The following is a 22,403-nucleotide window of genomic DNA, read 5'->3' on the forward strand; positions in this document are numbered from 1 at the left end:
GCCGTAAGCTCGCCTCCATGCCAATCCGTCTCGAACTATCTGAAACCCTAGTTCAAGAAACTTCGACATTAAAAATTCTGGGTTTGTCGATACATCAGTCCGGAACGAGTATTGCCTGGCTTTTTCAGGCTAAAAAGCAGGCGTTGCAGATTTTGGGCCTAATCAGACGTACTGTTCTCAAAACCGGCGGCGCTCACTGCCATGTCGCCCGACGTTTGGGGAAATCAGTTTTGCAACTTCGCCTCATTTAGCAAGCACAGTTCCAACATTTAACCAGAGCTCAGTGGGATCGTTTGGAAGCCGTTAATCGAGAGGCAATGAGAGCTATCATTTGCCTTCCACGCATCACACACTTGAAGAAAAGTTCACTTAAATACCCTTGACGAGCTTGTGCAGCAGCGCCGTGATGCCCGTAGCGCTAAGGCCACCCATTTGCATTCACCGCGAGCACTCCGGACCTTTGCTTCATCACACACCATACTTCGCCGTCACTGTAAGTTCTTTCTCCATGGGACTTTGTGCAGCTGAGCGACAACAAACCTACCGATCTACGTCGCCCAACTTCACCTTATGCGGCATCGTCCCTTCGCGAGCGAATCGTGGAATAAAATAGTCACCTACCCCGCAGCTCAGTTATTATATATGTTGATGTCAGTATCCAGGGCTCTGTAACGACGACTGCACTTTACTGTCCCTGCCACCCTGCACTTAACAATACGGCTAGGTTTCGATTCCCGGAACCCCTACTTCCTTCTGTGCTCAGCTGCTTGCTATAGAACATGCGCTTCGCTCTATAGTTGCAGTTACCTTGCTCCCTACAGCTTACATTATCATCTGTACTGACCCCCTTCAAGAAGCTCGTCTCCTCCGGCGCGTCAGCAGCAGCCCAGAAATGTGCCAGAATATATATCGCCTGACGGCTCGCATCCCGCAAGCCATTCGAATTGAGTGGGCCCCACGTAACTTAATTCACGAAGACCTGCAGATTCTGCAACCTGCTTGCCAACCCTACCCACATCAATACCTCAATTCCTCAGTATGGATGATGCTACCCTCCTCACAAAAAAAGGAACACCTCCGGCACCGCACACGTGCTCTCCTCCCTCCCTGTGCGATAACCCTCCCCAGCAGTCTTACCCATGAAGAGGAGGTAGTGCTTCGGAGGATCCGGGTCGGGGTTGCCCTCACTCCTGCCGTAACTCGGAGGTGGTCTTAATTTCGCCACTTATATCCCCGCCTAGGATGTCCAGTCTGCTACTCGCAAGACACTGAGGCTGACATTCACCACTTGTTGTGGGTTTGCCTGGCACTGAAGCCAACTAGAATTCGCCACTGGCAGCAGCGGGTCTCCACCCAGACAACCTGTCCTCATATATTGATTGGATGCAGGGGCCACATCACCGCTACCTCCTCTCCTTCGTTAGATCGGCCCACCTTTCCTGCTTTAAGAGCCACCCACTCTTTTCTTAACTGTCTCTTTTCTTCACAGCTCCCCTTATGCCCAGAGACAATAAACAACGCTATCAAATACATTCCTCCTGTATACCCCATTATTTAGTGCAGGGAGTAAAATAGGCCATTTAGCACATTTTTACTACATATCGATGAAGTAAATGTTTCCTCATATGCAGTATAAAGGGTGGCGCCAAACATTCAAACTCTCATTTGGGTTGATTCTTGTTTACAGTCTAATCACATAGTTGAATAGAATGCATGAATTGCTGAGAAGCAAACACGTTTGCATTCTTCAGCACCAGACTGTTGCTGACAGTAAATTCGTACACCTACTGTGCTCGGGCTGTGCGCCCTTTTCTTTTTGTCCGAGAGCATTGTTCACTGAAAACAAGGTTTTTTAAACAAAATTTTATTGTAAATGTTGGCTTATTGTTAAAAAGGAAGCGTTTGTGATTTGTCGCGTTTACAACCGATTGAGCCGCCCACCTACAAGGCCAGTAGTGTGTTCGTAATTCATTGACATAGGTACCGGTGGAGCCGACGCATATAAAATCTGCGTCTTTGAACGCAAAAGTTATTTGCCTAAAATAAAGCAAGTGCGACAGCCTGAAAAAAAACGGATTCAGCCTTGACTGGCTCTGATCACTCTACAAAGTCCGGTCCTGCATGCAAGAGTTGCGGTTTTTCTCATAATTGATAGGTTTTTATAACTCTAGGTGCTTATTCAGTAATTTTAGGGTCATTCAAAATGCAGCCGCCTACCGCAGGATGGGGCACCACGGCCCCCCGCGGTGGTTCCAATGGCGAGGTCCCGGAATTCCCCATGGCAATGGATCCCGTCGCCGTCGCCAAGTATTTCATGTGGCAGTGGAAGTCATTTCAGCAGATTAACTGAAGTACAGCGTCTCGCAAAGCCACCAACTTCGAACCCTGGCGCTTCGTAAAGGATGGAATGGCCGCCGTTCGTAGTCGCTTTAGGGAAGAGGAAGGGTCGGGTTTCACCACTGTGCGAGTGGGAAAGTTGCATTCGCCGCCACCTTTCCACAAGAGGAAGAATCATTCGTTCCCAAACGACGGAGTGGTCCCGTAACAAAGCGTCCACCTCGCCAATGTTGCTCGTCGGCGATCCCTTTCTCCACCAGACAATGGAAGACCCTGCCGCTGTTGACATCGCCACTGTAGTGACGTTTAGGATGATGGCTCCACGATGGCGCCTCTTTGAAGACGCGTCTGTTGACCGCTCACGAGAAGTCCCACGTGAAAATACCTCACGTGCTTGAGGCAGGGGCCCGTTCATTAGAGCGCTCTGCCGGTCAGTTGTCCCGTCATATAGCAGGACGGGGGCCCTTTTTACAGAGGCCACGTGATATTTCTCGGGAAGAAAACTGCTATGGTTGAGTGGTTAACAGCGCGAACAAAACAAGGACGAAGGAAGAGGAGACACACGAGCATTGAGCCGCAAATGAAATTTTATTGGAATAAAACATCGAAAAAGAGATGCACATTACACTTGTGAATACCCAAGCATGAAAAATCCAGGAAAATTAGATCATACGATTAAAACAACTCTGAAGTGATACGCCGACAAACAAACGTGAACTCCTTCTCATGCAGAAATCTCGAAGGCATCTGGCGCTTTGATATCCCAATTTTTCGATGTGGAACGCTTCCATAATTTCACGAGATAGCTGTTCTCAATGCTTGCAGACAAAGTGAGTTGAGTGTCTTAGAATATTGGTTACAAATCTCATTTAACTTTACATTTTCGGCAGTGCACAACCATTTGGACCTGTACCCATCTGCATGCAGCTGTCGTGTTTTCGCAAGCGCACATTTAAGCACCGGCCAGTTTGGCCTACGTACAACCTGTTGCAAGATAGCGGAATGGCAATAACAACGCAAAGCTTGCACTGACCATACTCGTAGATATGACAGACACCACACCCAACTTTTCAAGCCACCTCTTGTTAACCACTCAACCATATCAACCAACCAACTAGCCTAGATTTCAATTCTTACTAAATAAAACTGCCGCAGAAAACGGCGGTACCCGTTTGTCACCTGTACATGATCGCGAGAATGCTTTGTTCCTCAGCAGGCTTGTCATTGCCCGGTCATGAAAAAAATCCCTAATGACACCAGTGTTTGCCGTCAAGTTGAGCTTCAGAATATTGTATCGTTGGTTAAAACTTGTTTCTGGAAAAAAGTTGTCATCATCATCATAATCAAGTTGACTACACCCAGTGCAGGCCAAAGGCCTCTCCCATGTCTCTCCATTAACCCTCTCTTTTGCCAGCTGCGCCCACCCTATGCCAGCAAACTTCCTAATCTAATCCTCCCACCTAACCCCCTGCCGCCTCCTGCTGCGCTTGCCTTTTCTTTGAATCTACTCCGTTACTCTTAATGACCAGCGGTTATTTTTCCTTCGCAGGATATTCCCTAAACAAGCCCATTTCTTCCTTTTGATTTCGACTAGGATGTCATTAAGACGCGTTTGTACCCTCACCCACTCTACCCGCTTCCAGTCTCTTAAAGTTACACCTCTCATTTTTCTTTCCATGGCTGTGTTGTCCTTAACTTAAGCTCAACCCTTTTCGTTAGCCGCCATGTTTCTACCCTGTAGGTGAGTACCGGTAAGATATAGCTGTTGTACACTTTTCTCTTGAGAGATATTGGTAACTTGCTCTTCATGATATGAGAGAACCTGCCATATGTGTTCCACCCCATTCTTATCCATCTAGTTATTTCCCCGTCATGATCCGGGTCAGCTGTCACTACCTGCCCTAAATAGATGTATTCCATTACCACTTCGATCGCATCGCTTCCAATTCTGAGTCGCTGTTCTTTTGATAGACTGTTCAACATTACTCTTGAAAAAAAGTGATTACAAGTAATAACGTACATAAAACGTTGATTGCCCGGAATGGTACCGCTGAAAACATAATGGTTCATATACAAAATTACAAGTAGTGAATTACATGTAAACCTTTACGGTCAACTCCTCTGGGAAGGCAGTGAGAGCCCCAGAGCGTTTCCACTGTCCGCCGGGAAACTTTATTGCAGAATTCGTAGGAATAGCTTGACTAAAGCGCTTCCGATAAACAATCAGCAACCACAATGGCCGCTATTTGCGAACAGCTTAAATGAGGAATGCAAAAACGCGATCTACTAGCGCAAATAGGAAAGTGGTGCGTATTGTATTGAGCATGCATTCTTCGATCACGAGCGCTGAAGTGACGCCGTTTACGTGGTTTGCAAAGGGCCACCGTTGTCGTGTTGGGTGATTTTCGGATGCGTTTATTTGCGCTATTCTTTCGAATGCCGCGTGAGAAGATTCTCGGGTGATAGTGCATGCACGCTGTATTGCTGACGGAGTTCCCAGGGAAGGGCCAGTGATGCTTCTTTGCAGCGGCCGCTCGCAAATGTTGAAAGCGCCACAACTCAGTCGGAACTCTCTGCGGCATACGTGATGCGAAAAGCCGACTTGATATCCACGACTTGAGCTGGAGTTTCCCCGCCTTCCACTGTGGCCGGTTATCGGCCATCGCAACACTATGCGGCAGGACGAAGGGAGCTATAGTTTAAACAGATATGCGGAATGACGAACGAAAAATCGCCAAAACCATGGGCATAACAAAGCGCTTTTAGTGCCACAGTGAAGAGCGTTCTGATAAGAGTGGTTCCTACTGCCACGGGGAGAGATTTTGGCGGTTTGAAGAGTACTGCACATTCGCATGCTGCTCATTTCATAGCAATTGTCTCCTCCAAGCTTTAATTTCCTTAGCGCAAAGCTGGCGGCGCATGTAAGGTAACTTGTTTACTCAAAGCGCAGATCAGACGGCGAACCATGAAATACAGCGGCCGACGCCCGAAGGAGCAAGTATTGTGTTGGGAATAACATGCGGCATAATGCACCACCTGATGTGAGTTCACAAGTTCCCCCTCAGCATACCGCTGTGAGGCTCCTACAGTGGTTCATCAAGAGTGGATGATGTATCGTCTAAGGCCGCGCAGGCCGCAGGAACAACTTCACTTCCTGGTTGCCAAGAGGGGAAAGAGAACTGAACATTTTGACAGCGTGTATAAATAGCAATCCTGTTGCCAGATACACATGGTTGCTTACACAAGCGCACACTGCCATTGTGCCATTTTAATATGGAACCACTTCTCCGGAAGAGCCATTATACATCAACTTATAGCATTGACGGCGTGTACATGAAGAATGCCTTGGGCCTTTTCGGGCTCCCTGTATAAGACGATTGATCAGCGTGGAGAGGATTGGGTCTTTTTCCGTTTCTGCTGACAACCGATATATCGCCTTTGCGACCTTACTAAGCAGGATTCAGACAGCACGGATCTTGGCGCCGTCCTGTGGTAATGAGGGAGATGAAGCAGTCCAAAGCACTCGATAAAAAGCAGCAGCAAGCACAACATGCTTGCTTGCAGAACTGAGAGCTGTCTAGCAACTATTTTACGAAACGCCGTGGTTGATACCCTTGAGTATATGCATAATATTATCGGCCTGTGACATCTGTGTGTTAATTCACCTTCTTGAACAGGTCGGCGACATCCTCGACGTAGCTTGTAATGTTTTCGTCGACCTGCTGCGACCGCGTACGCAAGCGTTTTTCTGCGTATAGCTTCCTGGCAGCCGAACAACCGAAAACTTCCGAAAAATTGGTCTGAAGGTGGACCAAGCTTTGAAGACCACGTCGTAGCTCAGATAGCACAGGATAGGTACGCTGGTGAGACAAAAAAACACGTTGAAGTTATTGTCAACGTCCTATTGGTTGCATGCGCTGATTTGCTCGTACACTCTAAAAAAACTGTGATTTGTCTTTTTGGGGGGGTTAAGCACTTGTCGCTGAGCTAACCCCTTCAGGAGGGTAATATTACGCTATTTGCTCGACTTAAGCTTTAGTCTACGACAAACAGTATAAACGTTACACTCTCTCTAGCATAAAGTTACACCTTGAAAGGCAGTGCAAGTTTACGCTGCCGAAGACTATACTTGCACTTTTTCAGGAAGACTATGTTTTAGTCTACGACAGTGGAAACGTTACACTCTCTCTAGCATAAAGTTACACCCTGAAAGGCAGTGTAAGTTTATGCTGCCCAAGACTATAGTTACATCTTTTCAGAAAGACTATATTTTAGTCCACGACAAACAGTACAAACTTAACACTCTCTCTAGTGTAAAGTTACGTCTTGAAAGGCAGTGTAAGTTTATGCTGCCCAAGATTATAGTTACACCTTGTCAGGAAGACTATTTTAGTCCAAAGGGGTTAACTCCTACTCCCACAGCAGCGTAAATTATATGCCATCAATACCAGTGCAACGTTAGGCTGTCTAGGAGTATTAATACATTTTTGAGAACGAGTATGTGTTATTCCAGACCGCATAACTTACTTCCACAGCAGCATAAGGCTATGCTGCTATGGGTTAATATTTCTCTCCAGAATGCAATGGCTGGCCTTCTAAAAATGCCGAGTAGTGGTACAACGTGTACATAAGAAGCAGGCATGTATAATGTGTAGTAGTTTCATGTTTTGGTTTAGGCACAGTGCTATAACAGGACAAGATTTTTTACAACTGAAAAGAAAACATACTACATATGGCCTTTATTTTAAATAAGGTTAAAGCCAAACTGCTCACAAGTCCAACTATTTCTTATCCTGGAGGACCAGACAGCAGGAGAGACCTGGGCAGCAGATAAAAATACACACGCATCTAATACACTTAGACAACACAAAAGAGGAATAGAAGGACGAGAGATTTTGTAATACAGTAACCTAAATGAACTAAAGTTTTTAACTTGCAAAATTCATGAAACAATCTGTGCTCAAGTGTTTACATGAAATCATAATCATTGGTTTTTGGGGAAAGGAAATGGCGCAGTATCTGTCTCATATATCGTTGGACACCTGAACCGCGCCGTTTACATGAAAGAAAAAAAGAAATAAACCGGCGCAAAAAAATTTAGTTCTCACAATTCCTTCTTTCCAGAAAAAGTGAGGCAGATTGGTTTATGTGCCACAACATTGTGCCAAATTAAGGTTCCATCACAAAATGGCATCAACCGCTATAAGTAGGTGAAAACCATTTCATGCTCTGAGGCTACTAGATGTGTGCACCAAAAACTTAACTAGGGCTATATAATGTAGCAATGGCACTGCCTCGAGAAGAGCATTTCCGATTCCTCTTTATACCATAACCTCCTTGCAATAGCTACATAGAATTTAATTTAATGATTTTAGATGACAGCTAAATGGGGATTTCTGCATTGCAAAGATAATATGTGCGTGAGCATGTGTGCCAAGAAAACACAAAGTGTCATAAGTTCCATCAGAGCATGCTACAGTGAGAAACAACTAAAGAAAAAAGCAGCGGTTGCCTCTCAAAAAAGGCCCTTCAACTAATGCACTGACCGCTTCCTCCGATGTCATGGTTAGTCTGATTTAAGCCCTGGTTTATCCCGCTTCATCTGCCGACCCATGGCGATGTCACACTAGCAGGGCTAAGGATATTAACCAGAACACTATGAGAATCGATCGAAGCCATTGGTTGGAGGGCATTCTTTAACGGGCATTTGCCGCCTCTTTCTCGGGTTATATCCAACTAGAGGCTGAAAGAAAAGGAGGTAGTGAAGAGCCAGGTCACGATAAATCAGCATCAATTGGCAATCAGCGGCGTTCTTTTGGTGTGCTTGCCACACTAAAGAACATCTGCATATGGCTGGGCCGTCATCAGCAGTGAAATGATTGCACAAGAGGGTTTACCTCGTCTTAGTGCCACCACGTAGCTAGTTTACTTTGATGTTGCAGTGCTGTGTTACTCCAGTTTTTTATACCACACAAAAAATCAGCATTATGATTATTTTTCTGTAGTGCACTTTCTTGCTCAGTGAGCCCACACTTGGAACTCTACCTCAACGAGGGTTAAGGCCATCAGTTGATAATCTCTGCACTGACCTGCTGTCCAATGTTAGTTCAAAGCACGTGGGCCTAAGATATATGCAGCCGGGGGAGCTTTAGCAAATGTGCTAGGGTGGGTGCACTCAATGAGGGCAGGCTATACAAAGCTACTGCTCTCACTTTTTATTTTTTTAACTTTGACTGCAATATTTATTATTCTCTGGCACTTGCAGTCAGTCGCACTTGTCACTGTCACAACCAAGGTACTATGTGTCTCCTTACTGTGATGACTTTAGAGTAACAGTGCGAAAGCTTTGATTAACCAGAAACACAGGGTTTTTTTGGAAAAAAAATTGACTGGTATTATGATTGAGCAGAAATAAAATTCAAATGCAAATAACAATGTCAAGAGATAGGAGCACTGTGGGAACATTGGTCACAATTAGGAAAGCTAAGTGTGAAAGAAGTCACAGTTCCCCCAAAACATCATCCCTCGACCGTCAATGATGGGTCATTCCAAGCCAAACATCTCAGAGTTTATCTTAACCATATCTGATTTGTTCAAAAAAATTAATGTAAAATTTTTGCAATGTGTGAAACCTAAGCCAGATGCCAAAAAATTCAATCATGAGGTGAGCGCAGTTTGAACAATTAGAAAACATGTGAAACCGACATCACTCTGATCGACTGAAAATTGAGATTTTTAAAGATACAACGACATGTTTTAATGAGATTTGCAAAGATTCTGGCCTTTGATATGATTCAGATCTTGTATTTTTGAGCAGTATAATTATTTTTTTAATTTAAATAAAATGTAAAAATTCTACTGTGACCCTTATAAAAATATCAACTCCTTTTTGGAAATTAAGAAATAGCCATCTTGCTTCCCTAGATGTGTATTACTCATTAAAAATGTTACAGCTCATGCAGCTGAATGAGTCGAAGTGAAATAAAATGCTGAATTTGCAGAAAAGTGCGTTTGGGACGATAAAAACTTGTCCATTTTACTCTCAGGTAGTCTAAATAAAAATACTACCAGCGATGGCAAGTTTAGTAGAACAATTTATTGCATTTCTTTTCTGAAATTTTAATCGAGGTGATTTTTGTTTACAGCGAGAATAAAATTTTTGAAGTAGAGCTCGTTCACCGCGAGCTGCGTCGTCTCTTTGCGCCTCTTCAACACAAAGCACAGCACAGCCCTCAAAATATTGTGTACACGAACTGATAATTGTGGGAAAAGATTTTCTTTGTGCTTCCGGGGTGGCACTTGCACCAGTGAGATTGTTATTCAGTTTGTTCATGCCACACTAAGTCACTGTTGTCAGAGACATGACAGACATAACAGGCAATGCTGCGGATGTAGTGTGTTCGCAAAATCATTTTACTCCACCACATATCTGTTCTTCTCAAAGCCTCGATGAGTGTTTCAATGAAAACAAAGCGGTACAAAATGAACTGGTATCACTGAAAGCCGCGCTAAAAGCAGTGAGGTGCTTAGTGTTCAGTGCTTCTGGATATAATTTTCACTGAGTGAGGACTACTTTTTAGGCACAGATGGTGTATATGCGATTCGCCCTATGAGATGCATATCATATCAGCGCATGCCATTTTTACTTCTCGCAGTCTCCATGAGCCGCAGGGCAAAAATGTGGCAAGGGTAAAACGAAGGACAGGAGGCAGTAACTCATGGTAATTGAGATTTACTGCACAAAATATGCATGGGGTCACTGTGCTTGTATGGTGAACTACATTTTGGGCATGGACTTGAAATTTGCAAAAAGGTGTGCTAGCTTTGGCAGCGTTGCCTGCTATGCAAGAAAAAGAGTATACAGAATTCAAGGAGGAGGCGACTGCATGCCCGTGTCGCTGTCGCAGTATGTTTGACCACTTGAGAGCAAGGCAGCTCCACTTCATCGGACCGCGCCAGCGTGTCTCCCGTTTCCAGAAGCCATGGTGAGCACTTCGTACCGTCACGTGCGCTCCGGGGCACATGCTTTCCATAATCTTATTAGGACATTAAAAGGACTGATGTTACGATAGTGCCACGTAGTCGTTCCTTCCTTGTGGCTCAAGCGAGACAGCACACTGAAAGCCATAGTTTTGCTGCTCTTGGCTGCATTATGCCATAGCGGGTTTGTTTGAACTTCAAACGCGAAAACAAATTCGCATATCGCATACCACCCGCCGAATGTCATGCGATACCTGCCTTCGCTCTAGCCCTTAACATGCACTACAGTGAGTGAGGGTAAACTGAAGTGGTTATGTGGCCATAAATGTGTCATGACAGGTTCTGTGTTACTCGATGAAGCGTTAAGAGATGACGCAACTTGCAGCACGAGAGCTCGACTTTAAAAATCTTTTTCTCGCATTGAACAATAACCACCTCAAATAAAACTTAGGAAATGAAAGCCAATAAATTGTTCTACTATACCCGCCATCGTCTGTATTTTGACTTGGACCACCTCAGAGTGAAATAAGAAAAGTTTTTACTTATGTTCTGAAACACACTTTACTGCAACTTCAGTATTTTAATTCACTTCTACGCATTCAGCTTCATCAGCTATAACATTTGTTATTTGTAATAGAAATCTAGGTAGGCGAGCACTTCATTCTGAGAGGAAGTTCATATTTTTTTAAATGTCAAAACACTAATTTTTTAAAATTTTATTTAAACCTAAAACTACTTATACCATCCAAAAATACTCTCTGAATCATATCAAAAATCAGAATATGTGCAAATGTCATTATAAAATTCGCGCAATGTTTTCTAAAAATTTAGATTTTTGTTCATTATTGAGGAGTGGCTGGTTTCACACCTTTCAGAAATGTTCAAGTTGACATCATCTCAGAAATGTTTTTTGGCAAAATTTTTTAGCTTAGATGACGCACGCTGGGACCAGCTTGAATGAATTTTCATCAACAAACTGGAAATGGTCGAGCGTAATATGTGGGGCATTTGGAGTGCAGTGACAGATTCATAAACCTCACTTCTACCCTGTCATGCTAAATATAATCCAATTAGTGTTCTTGGCGCACTCTCTGGCTCTTTCTTGGCACATTAATGTTTGTATGGCAGCCAAAACCAATTTAGGACTGAGTTAATTAAATTTTAATATTTCGTAATGCTTGATTCAAACTCGTGATCCAAATACTCGATCAAAAATCCTGACATAAACACCCACAGACTGGTTGCCACCATTCTCAAGTGAATAACAGTGTATCAAAGCCACTGCTATCCCTGCCAAAAATTAACTGTAGACACGCGCAGTTGCTACCCAGGCCGGCCATGGTAACACTTGTATTTTATTGTTTGGTCATCGCTAGTTTACAAAAGCTTCACTTTTGGTGAGAGTGGTTCGTTGTGTTTAGAATTACATAGGCATGATACACGTAATCTTCAATCCATTGTAAGTATCACTATAATGCTTAAGTTAACATTTTCACAATCACAAAGGCATAAGAAGCAGCAGAATCCAATATTAATAAACTCTGAATGATAGAACACAAACAGTTTTTAGTCTCTATGTGCACAATATTAGTTCACACCGCTGCTATGAGTTCATATCCTCCATCAGACCACGGTACTATGGGAGTACATTACAGTGCTGCAAAAATTACAGGGAATAAGTAACTGGTACTGCTACTGCGAACTTTCCATCAGCCGTTACAAGCTGGTAATGCAAGACCATGCTCTAATGCTTATTCTGCCGACATAGCGACAACAGTAACAATCGTTTTTCAGTCATTCTGACCAAAGGGAAGCAGGATTGATGGGTTGTGTAGTCCAATGAGCAGTTCCACAAAGGCATCTTCTACAATAAATCGGCAAGCAGAAGTCTTCACATACAAACATCCGAACATTGCTCATTTGAAAAGCAAAGTGTTGAATGTGGTAATGACATCTTATATGTTCATAAATCTATAAGAAAGTTCTAAATGATGCACTCACTAAAGAAATCTCAGCTTTCGCTGCTTTACAAAGCGCAAAAAAGGGCAGGGCCTGGCCCAGTAGTGGCAGTGGCACTGCCTGTAAGGCAAGCAGAAAAATCAGCTGCTGGCCACCTGCATTAAATACGAACACGATGATGTAGGTCCTCCTCTGAAAAATGCATACCATCTTTTTATCACCATAAATATGTAACAATTTAATGCAAACAGATCTCCTCATATAAATTTACTGCACAGAAGTACTGTCTAAGAAGCCACAGAATTTTATTTCACAGGCAGCATTGTAACAGTTAGAATGGCATCATTATAGTGAGCTAGAATATATTACAGTGGCTCGACCGGGAGGGCGCGTCTACCTTTCCGGCAGCCCGTTACGCTCTGGAAAGCCACCAGAAGCGCTGCTGCTCTTTCATACTACATCGTGGCAGCTGAGCCCACTAGGCATCACTGAGTGCAGAAAGGCAATGTTCTTTAATGAATCCTTTCGCCTGTTGAAAATGCGTTCTAACAGTGTACTTCATATCCTGTTCCACATTAAAAGAGAGTAGAAGATAGAGCCTGGATGCCAAGAACACTGCGAGCAAGTTGCAGCTCTGGTTGCAATTTTTAATGCCACAGCACGCTTGTATTTTTTTACTGAAAGCATAAGCCACGCTAGCACCCAAAGAGGTGAAGATGCACAGCTTAAATTTTGGCAATGTTACTGCTTAGTGCATTTTTAATAAACCAGAATTTAGCCCTTTCTTTATTTCCTTGATATCTTGGGCGTACCACGTGTAGAGCACTGCATTTAAATTGAACTGCACATGAAAAATTGTGGTATAATCAGACATCTGATTCGACAATTAAGCGAAAGCAGTTGTATTTACCCTCGATGATTACTTAGATGTTTTTACTCTAAGGAATGTTTTTACTACATGCTGAGGCATCACACACAACAAATAATTGCCGCGGAGGGAGGAGTAATGCTAGCACTGCTTTAGCAGCAAAAGGCGCTAAATTAACCTAATGCCCCACATTCAGATAGACAGACTGTCTGCATCATCAGGCATAAATTTCAATATGCAGAGTGTTCAGAATTTAGTTTTACAGACTTCTAAAAATATATATGCACTCAGTGCTGAGTGGTGCGTGCGTGTACTCTGTGATGTCCGTGCACGTTAAAGAACCCGAAGTGGTCGAAATTTCCAGAGCCTTCCACTACGGTGTCCCTCATAGCCCGAGTCGCTTTGGAACTTCAAGCCCCATGAAGCATAAACCATAAGGTTCAAATAAAAGAAAAATGTTTCTGCTAGTAAAACTAACCGTTCAAAACAAAGAACAAACTTTTAAATTCACAAAAAACCTGGCTAATTGCAAGCGTATATGATGCAAAATAAACATGAGAGGCAGTACTCACGCTTTCTCGGTTCCAGGTTACGGCAGCGAGTACGGTCGATGCTTAATCACTGCGCTGTAAGGGTCATATATTTATAACTTTAGATGCAAATCTTATCGCTTCTGACAGCTGGGTGATTCCATGAGAGATCAAACTGCCTAAATATTTCTTTTTAATTTTCTCAATTATTTTACTTATTATGCGCCCATTATTCAGTAGGCCAGCTGTGAACTTTGTGTTGTGAAGATGCTAATATTTGAGGAGAAAAAAATTATAAACGATATCAAGGCAGAGGCAGCATATTCACGCAGGGCTCAATTTCGCTAATTTGCCATGACGTAAGTATCTAGATATGAAAGCATGATGTGTATAATATTCGCATAAATATGCAGGTGAGAAGGAATATATGGGCTTATTTCCGCCATTTTGAGGAAGTTGTCGCTTGCTGGAAAAAATTTCGAAAACGACACAAGTCTGAAACGACGTTATTTTCATTTTTTTTCTCCACAAATATAAACCACGTATATTTCAAATTTGCACAATTAATAACCATTGAGGTGCTAAAAAAGAACACCAGCTTTCATTGGTGCATAAAATTGGGAAATGCAAGAAGTATTGCCGTAAATGTGGCGTTTTTTTAATACCGCTGTGTTTTTCAAAAATCAAACGAAAAAACTCCCCTTCTCTAATTTTTCTTAAAACTCATGAAACAAGCCTCTAGCAGAAGGAAAAAAAGTATGAAAGAACGTGTTGCAATATTTTGTTTCCAACAATGTTATCCAAGCTCAAAATTGTAGTTTTTTTAGCATCACCCAGAGCGCCTAAATGAGGGGGCGGAAGCAGCAAACGCACTTCACTGCTCTAAATTTACCCCATATCCCAAGACAGACCTTTTCCATCAAGAGAGGGCGTAAGTAATACTTTTCGTGGATTGACACCGATCTGTAACAAACAGAATTCAGTAGCACCGCTATCGCTGAGTGCAGGTAAACAAAAGTTCTCAGTGTAATTTTCTCACTGCACAGTGCCCCTATAAGGTTGTCTTTCATTAAAAGAGCCAACTAAACAGTAGAGATGAACGCGGAAGTAAACAGAATCAGTTCAAAGTCAATGCTTTTAAAAAAAACATTAAAATATGTGCTTCCCAGAGGTGCTTTACAAATCCACATTCTGTACCATAGCTTTTACCATAGGCATTTTGGAGGCTCTGTGATAAGCAAAAGCTTAAAGAAAATTTTACATAAGTTGAACAAATGCCTACTGCAGCATAGCTATCACCAATCTAGGTTATACCAGCATAACCAATCCAAATAAATTAACAGCGGCTAAAAAAGAAACCAAAATCTATTTTTAAATCAAACGCGAATTAGAAAATAAAATTAGCCACAGTATGCCTGCTGTCAAACGACAAAGCGAGGGCCTGGGGACACACCACACAGCTTCATAGGTGCACTGTGCAGCAACAGAAATACATACAAAACTTTTCTTTAGATGCATTCCTGAGGGCCGCACTCCAAGTTGTTACCTACACCCGGCCATAACGGCACTATCGAATCCTTCTTATATCACAGATCAGTGTCTGTCTCAAAATGTATTAGGTATGCTCTCTCTTGATGGAAAAGGTCTCAGTGTTGGGATCTGGAGAAAATTTAGAGCAGCGGAGGGCGTGTTTGCAGCTTCTGTCCCCTTATTTTGGGTGCTCCTGCTGACACTAAAAAAATTACAGGTTTGAGCTAGGATAACATTGTTGGAAAAAAAATAATGCAACATGTTCTTTCATACATTTTTTTAACCTCCTTCTCGAGACTTGTTTCCAGAGTTTTAAGAAAAATCGTAGATGCAGTTTTTTGTTGAAAACATTTTTGAAAAACACTACTATGTCCAGAAATGCCAAATTTAGGGCAATATTTCTTCCACTTCAATATATTATATAACAATAAAAGCCAGTACACCCTTTTAGCACTTCAATGTTTATCTATTGGACAAATTGGAAGGAAATGTGCTTAATATCTGCACCGAAAAAATTCTTGAAAATAGTCTCGTTTTCGAAATTTTTTCCAGAAAACAACTTCTTCAAAAATGCGGAAATAAGCCTGACATATTCCTTCTCACCTGTACATTTAGCACGAGAAATATATCTATCATGGCTTTCACATCTAGATTCTTACGTCTTAACAAATTTGCGAATATGAGTTGTCCTTGAAAACGCTGCCTCTGCCACGGCGTCGTTTATAATTTTTTCTTCTGCCATATTAGCACTTTCACTAAGCGAAATTCATTGTTGGCCTACTGAATCAAGAAAACTTAGAGTATGAAATATTTAGGCAGTTTGATTTTGCGTGGAATCACACAGCTTCGTCTTGATAACTGCGGGAAAGACGGGACGAGAAATATTCAGTTTTGCTCACAGCACAACAAGAACGGGGCACGAGACGAAAAACAAACACCAAGAAGCGATGACTATTCACTGGTTTTTTTATTGAAACCAAAAGGCGTACATATATACTTTATCCGAGAAGGAATAGAGTTATCTGACCTCCCACGTGCCTTGCAGATAACTTTTGTTGTCTTGATAAGTCTTTCATTGTCTGTATATATACGCATTTCATCGTTTGGTTTATGGTGGTTTAACGTCCCAAAGCGACTCAGGCTATGAGAGACGCCATAGTGAAGGCCTCCGGGAATTTCGACCACCTGGGGTTCTTTAACGTGCACTGACATCGCACAGTACACGGGCCTCTAGAATTTCGCCTCCACCGAAATTCGACCGCCACGGCCGGGATCGCACCCGCGTCTTTCGGGCCGGTAGCCGAGCGCCATAACCACTCAACCACCACGGCGGCTTTATACGCATTTCATTCAATAAAAAAAAACTTGATAGTCAGCGCTTGTTTGTGTTTGTCTTTAGCCTCGTGTCCCGTTCTTGTTGCGTTGTGGGCAAAAACGATGAATACTTACCAACTCGGCCAAATTTCCGCCTTGCTTCAGTGAACGGGACAAGAAAGACGGAGGCGCTCGTGTTGTCCATCCTAAGCACGGTTTTCAAGACGAACTCACGTCAACAAGCCCAACTTTCTACGCTTGTGCATGCACTGCTTGATGACTTACATGTATCGACGCAAAGTCAAGATGGAACCAACTCTCCACTCTTCTCGCGTGCTCGATCCGCCCTCGCTGGTGGCCTCACGAAGTCGCACATGCCAAGTCGTTGCAACCCAAATCCGCCTTCGTAGCGAGCATCCCGAAGTGAACACGTTCGCCAAGAGGGAACAGTGGAAAAAGACACGACAGGACTCGAAGCAGCTACAGGCAGCAGAAAAACATCCGTGCAAACGCCGAATTGTGCCTGACATGAAGGAAAATTGTGCCCAACATCCTAACGTACCGCGGCTGCGGCGACCATGCAGGCCATGCCTCCGGCAAAGATTGCCTTCGGTTTCGGCTTCGGCTTTGAATGCCGCCAAAATCCAGCTTCTTCGGTCACGTGACGAGAAAAGTTTTTATTTTCTTCCTTTTTTTTCTAGCAGTGCCCGCAGCTGTCCGCGCGCACATGGCGAAAGAAAAAGAGAGAAGGAAACGCTGTTCGGACCGGCATGCCGGTTTGTTTTCAAGGCCACGTCTGCGCTCTCCCTCGGAGGCTTAGCACAGGGCAGAAAGGAACGGCACCAAATGCGCCTCCTTTGTTTGTGTGTGTGATTTAGGAAATTCGGCCAGCAGCTGAACACCGGCCCGTGGCTGCCTTCGCGTCAGATGTCATGACATTTTTTTTGCCGCGACGGCTAGCTTTTTAAATTGTCCCTAATTCGAGTCGTCGATATCAGCGGGGGTCGTATAACGAATCACGACTTGTTTTCTTCACATGTTTCGGCATAATTGTATTTTTCAGGTAAACGCAGCCTTACTCGAACTACGTGGCTGGCTTAACCATGCTTACGTGTTTCGAAGAGACTCAAGCAGCTCCGGTCTTATTTTTTTTTTTGGGGGGGGGGGTGTTAAGGGTCAGTTTGCGTGTGCTGTGTGTGTGCCTGAAAAAGAAAAAAACGCTTGCAAGCCCCCTTAAAACCTAAATACAGGCACCGAGGTTGCTCCGAAAGAAAAGGTTGCACTTCCGTTGCGCAACACCCACAGGGCAAGAATAGGGAGTCCGCGTTTGTTTTGCAACAGAGGCGGTGGCATAGTCCCGAGAATTGAATGGAAAACTTTATTGGTTCTTAATATATTAGCGAGTTGAGGATGGTCTTCATTCTTGTTAACTTTGGGTCCTCTTCAGCCTTGGGTGGACCCCTAGTCCAGGGCACCACTGAGTCGGGCCACCTCGCTTGCGTGTGCTATGAGGGCCCTTTGGACCCCTAGCTCGCAGCTGGTGAGCCGGCTCTCCCATTGCTCCGCACTTGGTGTTGTATGTTTGTGGAATGTCTTGTTTCTCTCGCATTCCCATGTGATGTGATATAGTGTTGGCCTTGCTGCGCACCAAGGGCATACGGCGCAATATTGTGTGGGGAACATTTTGCTTAGTATGTAAAGGTTTGGAAAGGAAACCGTCTGCAGTCTACGCCATCCTGCGGCTTCCTCCTTCGTCAATGCTTTGTGTGTTGGGGGTATTGGAATCTTAACAGTCTATATAGGTTTAGCAGCTCTGAATAACTGTCCCCGCAAGTAATCTGAGGCTCTCTCGGGGGAACTGAGGTGCCCGCTAGGATGGTTAAGTCTCGAGCGAAGCTGTCCGCCCCTTCATTGCCCTGAATCCCTGCGTGGCTTGGTATCCAGATTATGTTGCGTGTAGGTTGTCCTTCATAGAGCGGTGCTCTACTAAGAATCTTGAGTGCCGTGCTGCTTATTCTACCCCTGATACAGTTTCGGCACGCCTCCTGTGAGTCTGTTAGGATGTTGAGGGATATTCTTATCCGGTATCCTTCCTCTGCTGCCAGTGCGACCGCTATTTCCTCTGCTTCGGTTATGTCTGATACCGCTGCCGTGAGACTCGTGATTAGTTTGCTTTGATTATTAGCAACTACCGCTACTGCGTGTTTCCTGTGTCCTTTTGGATAGAGGGAGGCATCTGTGTAGACTGTGTTGTCTCTCTGCCCCATCGTTTTTTCGTAGAATTCTGCTCTAGCCTGTCTCCTGCTGGTATGGAGATTGGGGTCCATATTGCGGGGGACAGGTTGTATGCGTAGTTTCTTCCTTAGCATGTCCGGTATTATTGCCCTACTACGTTGCAGTTTTTCTATTTCCCGACCCAGCTTTGTCAGGAGCGCCCTTCCTGTTGTTGTGTTACTGAGCCTTCGCGCTTGTGCCTTGAGCTGGCATTCTTTTAGTTCTTCAAACGTGTTGCTGATTCCCAGTTGCATCAGCTTGTCATTGGATGTGTTTCTTGGGAGATGAAGGGCTGTTTTGTATGCCTTCCGAAGGATTGCCTCGGCTTGTTCTCTTTCCGCTTTGATGGTTACTTGGTACGGCAGGGAGTATGTGACCCGGCTGACCACCAGGCTGTTGACCAGCCTGTGGGTATCTCCCTCTTTCATGCCGTATCGCTTGTGCGCTACTCTGCTGATCATGCGGCCCACTTGTCCCGCTGCTCTACTCAGCAGGCAGAGGGTGTGGCTGCACCTCCGGCTGCCCTGCAGCCACATGCCGAGGATCCTGATCATTTTCTGTTCCGGAATGTTTTAGCCTTCGAGTTTTACTTCGAGTGGGCATCTGCCCCGAGAGAATTTTCAGTCCGAGGCGCACGCGGCTAAGCATGTGGATGCGCCTCAAGCAAAGCTGTCAAATGGGTACGAGCACTAAACGCCAAAGAGACAGAAAAAGTAGCCGAAATGTACCCAAATGTGAAATTGACATGTATCAAGAAAAAAGCCCAAAATAATTTTTTTAATGAGCACAACAAAATAATAACGAACAGGAGGGCTCCCATAACTGGTTCCTAGAGCTTAGAGCGCTCATTTTGTATTTTCGTTTTCTTCGGAAAATCAGTGTCCATAATTCTCTTCATCTCGGTGCTGAAAGCAGACCATTTCGGTCCTAGCGCTTCACTGATGCGATGGGCTTACCTCCTCTATTAATTAATCACTCTTAACTCCTACCTTTGTTTCCTTCAAACTTTGCCTCTCGCAACGGTGCACTGCTTATGTTGTTTTTGAATAACTGAGCGACACTGGTGGCTCGGTATACTACTTCTAGGAAAGCGCCGGCTCGACGTCATATGAGCAATTACAGTGAAAGAAAATTTCAGCGACAATTTTATTCTTATTGCAAAACGCATGCATACTCCCCCCGCCCTCGAAACACATATGTACAGAACATACAGTCGGGGACAAATGTCCGGAGACCACTCGTTCCTGAAACGAAGCCGATAGCTCTATTATCGAGCGGCTGGAAACCGCACTTAATTATTTTGTGGAGATGAAAGAACAAAAGTTTGACATTCACCTCCACAAGTGTGGTCTCCAGCCGCCTGCTAATAGCAGAGCTATTGGCTTCGTTTGAGGAACATGTGGTCTCCAGACTTTTGTCCCCGACTGAACATCCACAAAAGGTGGGACCGCAGTGGTGGCCAAGTGGTTGAGCATCCGCCTCGTATGCGGGAGGTGCGGGGTTCGATCCCCAGTGCCACCGGGTACCCACCGGTGATACAATGGGTACAACCTTTCCCCTGGTCTGGTGCTCGGCTTATTTAGGGTGAAATGCTTGGGAAATGGGTCTTTGACCCCACCTTGAGAAAAAGAAAAAATACCCTGTGACATGGCGCTCTTTGGCCATAGGTGCCCTTGCGCCATAAAAATCCATAATCATCATCACAAAAGGAACATGGACCAGAAAACGAGAAACGCAGGTAAAACGCAATTACAACAGCTGCAGTTCAATTGCAGTGCAATAGGGGCCCGAGGTTCTAAAGCAAATAACGCAACGCTTATATGCACTGATCACGTGGGCGACTGAAACTGCGTGGAAGCTAGCTAGCTTCTAAGTTCTTTCTAACTAGTTAGAGTCTAACTTAAGTTAGTTTTCAGTTTATTTCGCATATTAGCATGCCATAAGCTTGAATAATCTAACGTGCATTAGGCTCTCTGCCACCGTTCTGTGTTTTGTGACAAAAGTAGCGAATAGATTTATTTGGTGTAGTTGCAATCGTTTCAGTAAATGAAGTTCGGTTCGATATCCTAATTCTATGATATATATGTGATTCGACGAAGTGATGTCCAAGGTACACTTTCGGAATTTACTGGCGCCGCAAAGCCACGGTGGGAACTGGCTTTTAACTCTCCACCACGAGAAAACTACCAATCTGCGCTATTAACAGCTTCAGCTTTGCACCATTAACCTACGATGTTCACAGCGTGCTCCGGCCAATAAAGATAGCAGCGTCAGGAAAATGGCCTAAATACTGCCATTTTCGGACAGCGTACTATATAGCTGCGTATTTAAAATACGCGTAGAAAAGTGCTCATCATTTTTAAGTACCCTGAAATATATCATTTACAATAGTACTACGTGACGGTCTGACTCATCGTTGCTAAAAAAGGTTTCCGATTAATTTTTATATGAAATTCGTTATCGCCCAGCATATTGCAGAGTGCGCCTGGAAGCTGGTTGCGTGTGCCGAAGTTGGGAGAGGTGCTGCTGTGTTAAAATTGATTCCATGCATTATTTGATGGCTTGTGCTTCAGCTGGGAGAATGCATGTGAGGATTTGAGAACTGGTGTTTAAAACGCTGTTTTAAATACAAAGACATCAGCCCGAAATTTTACGCAGTTAAAAAACGCACCCGCGGGCTTGCACGTAATAACACAGCCATTACTGGAAATGGTCCGTGCGTGTTTTAACGTGATATAATGGTGCCTAGGGAGCCCGTCTCGATTCCCGCTGCCTTGCTTCAGAAGAGTGCATCAATATTACGCGTGACGAACCACAAAGCGTTCTCAGAGTGAAGGTTTGACGCAGCTGTTTTAAAAGTTAGGTAAGCAAACTTTATTGGATCTTTTAGGAATTAGCGGCTGCAGGACCCGCGTCGTCCTCGTCTCAGGCGGTCCCGGTTCCTGTTCTCACAAGGTCGGGCCCCTATTCCAGGGCTCCGTTGAGCCGCGCTGCCCCACAAGCGTGCTGCACCAGGGTCCTTTGGACTGTGTGCTCGCTGCTGACGAGCCGGCTCTCCCATTGCTCCGCACTCGGGTGTTCGTGTTGATGGAATGTTCTGTTTCGCTCACACTCCCACGTGATGTGGTAGAGTGTCGGCACCGCCCCGCACCAAGGGCATGTGGCTCTGTACTGTGTTGGAAACATCTTGTTCAGTAGGTGTGCGTTGGGAAAAACACCCGTCTGCAGTCTGCGCCACCCGGTCGCCTCCTCCTTTGTTAGCGCCCTGTGTGGCGGCGGGTACCTATATCTCATGCCCCTGTATAGGCCCAGGTGCTCCGCGTACCCCCCGTCGCAGGCCTGGGTGTAGAAGTCGTCCGGTTTCCCCGCTCGGAAACTCAACTCGCGAGCGAGGCCGTCCGCCTTCTCATTCCCCTTAATGCCTGCGTGCCCGGGTATCCATATCAGGTTGCGTATGTGTTTCCTATCCAAGCATTTTACCTTTCTGTTTAGGGCCACGCTACCTATTCTCCCTCTAACGTAGTTTCTGCATGCCTCCTTCGTGTCAGTAAGTATATTTAGGGATTTGTTTTGCCTGGACCCATTAGCTACCGCCAAGGCTATGGCGATCT

Source organism: Amblyomma americanum, chromosome 1 (assembly GCF_052857255.1).
Source record: "Amblyomma americanum isolate KBUSLIRL-KWMA chromosome 1, ASM5285725v1, whole genome shotgun sequence".
Taxonomy (NCBI): Eukaryota; Metazoa; Arthropoda; class Arachnida; order Ixodida; family Ixodidae; genus Amblyomma; species Amblyomma americanum.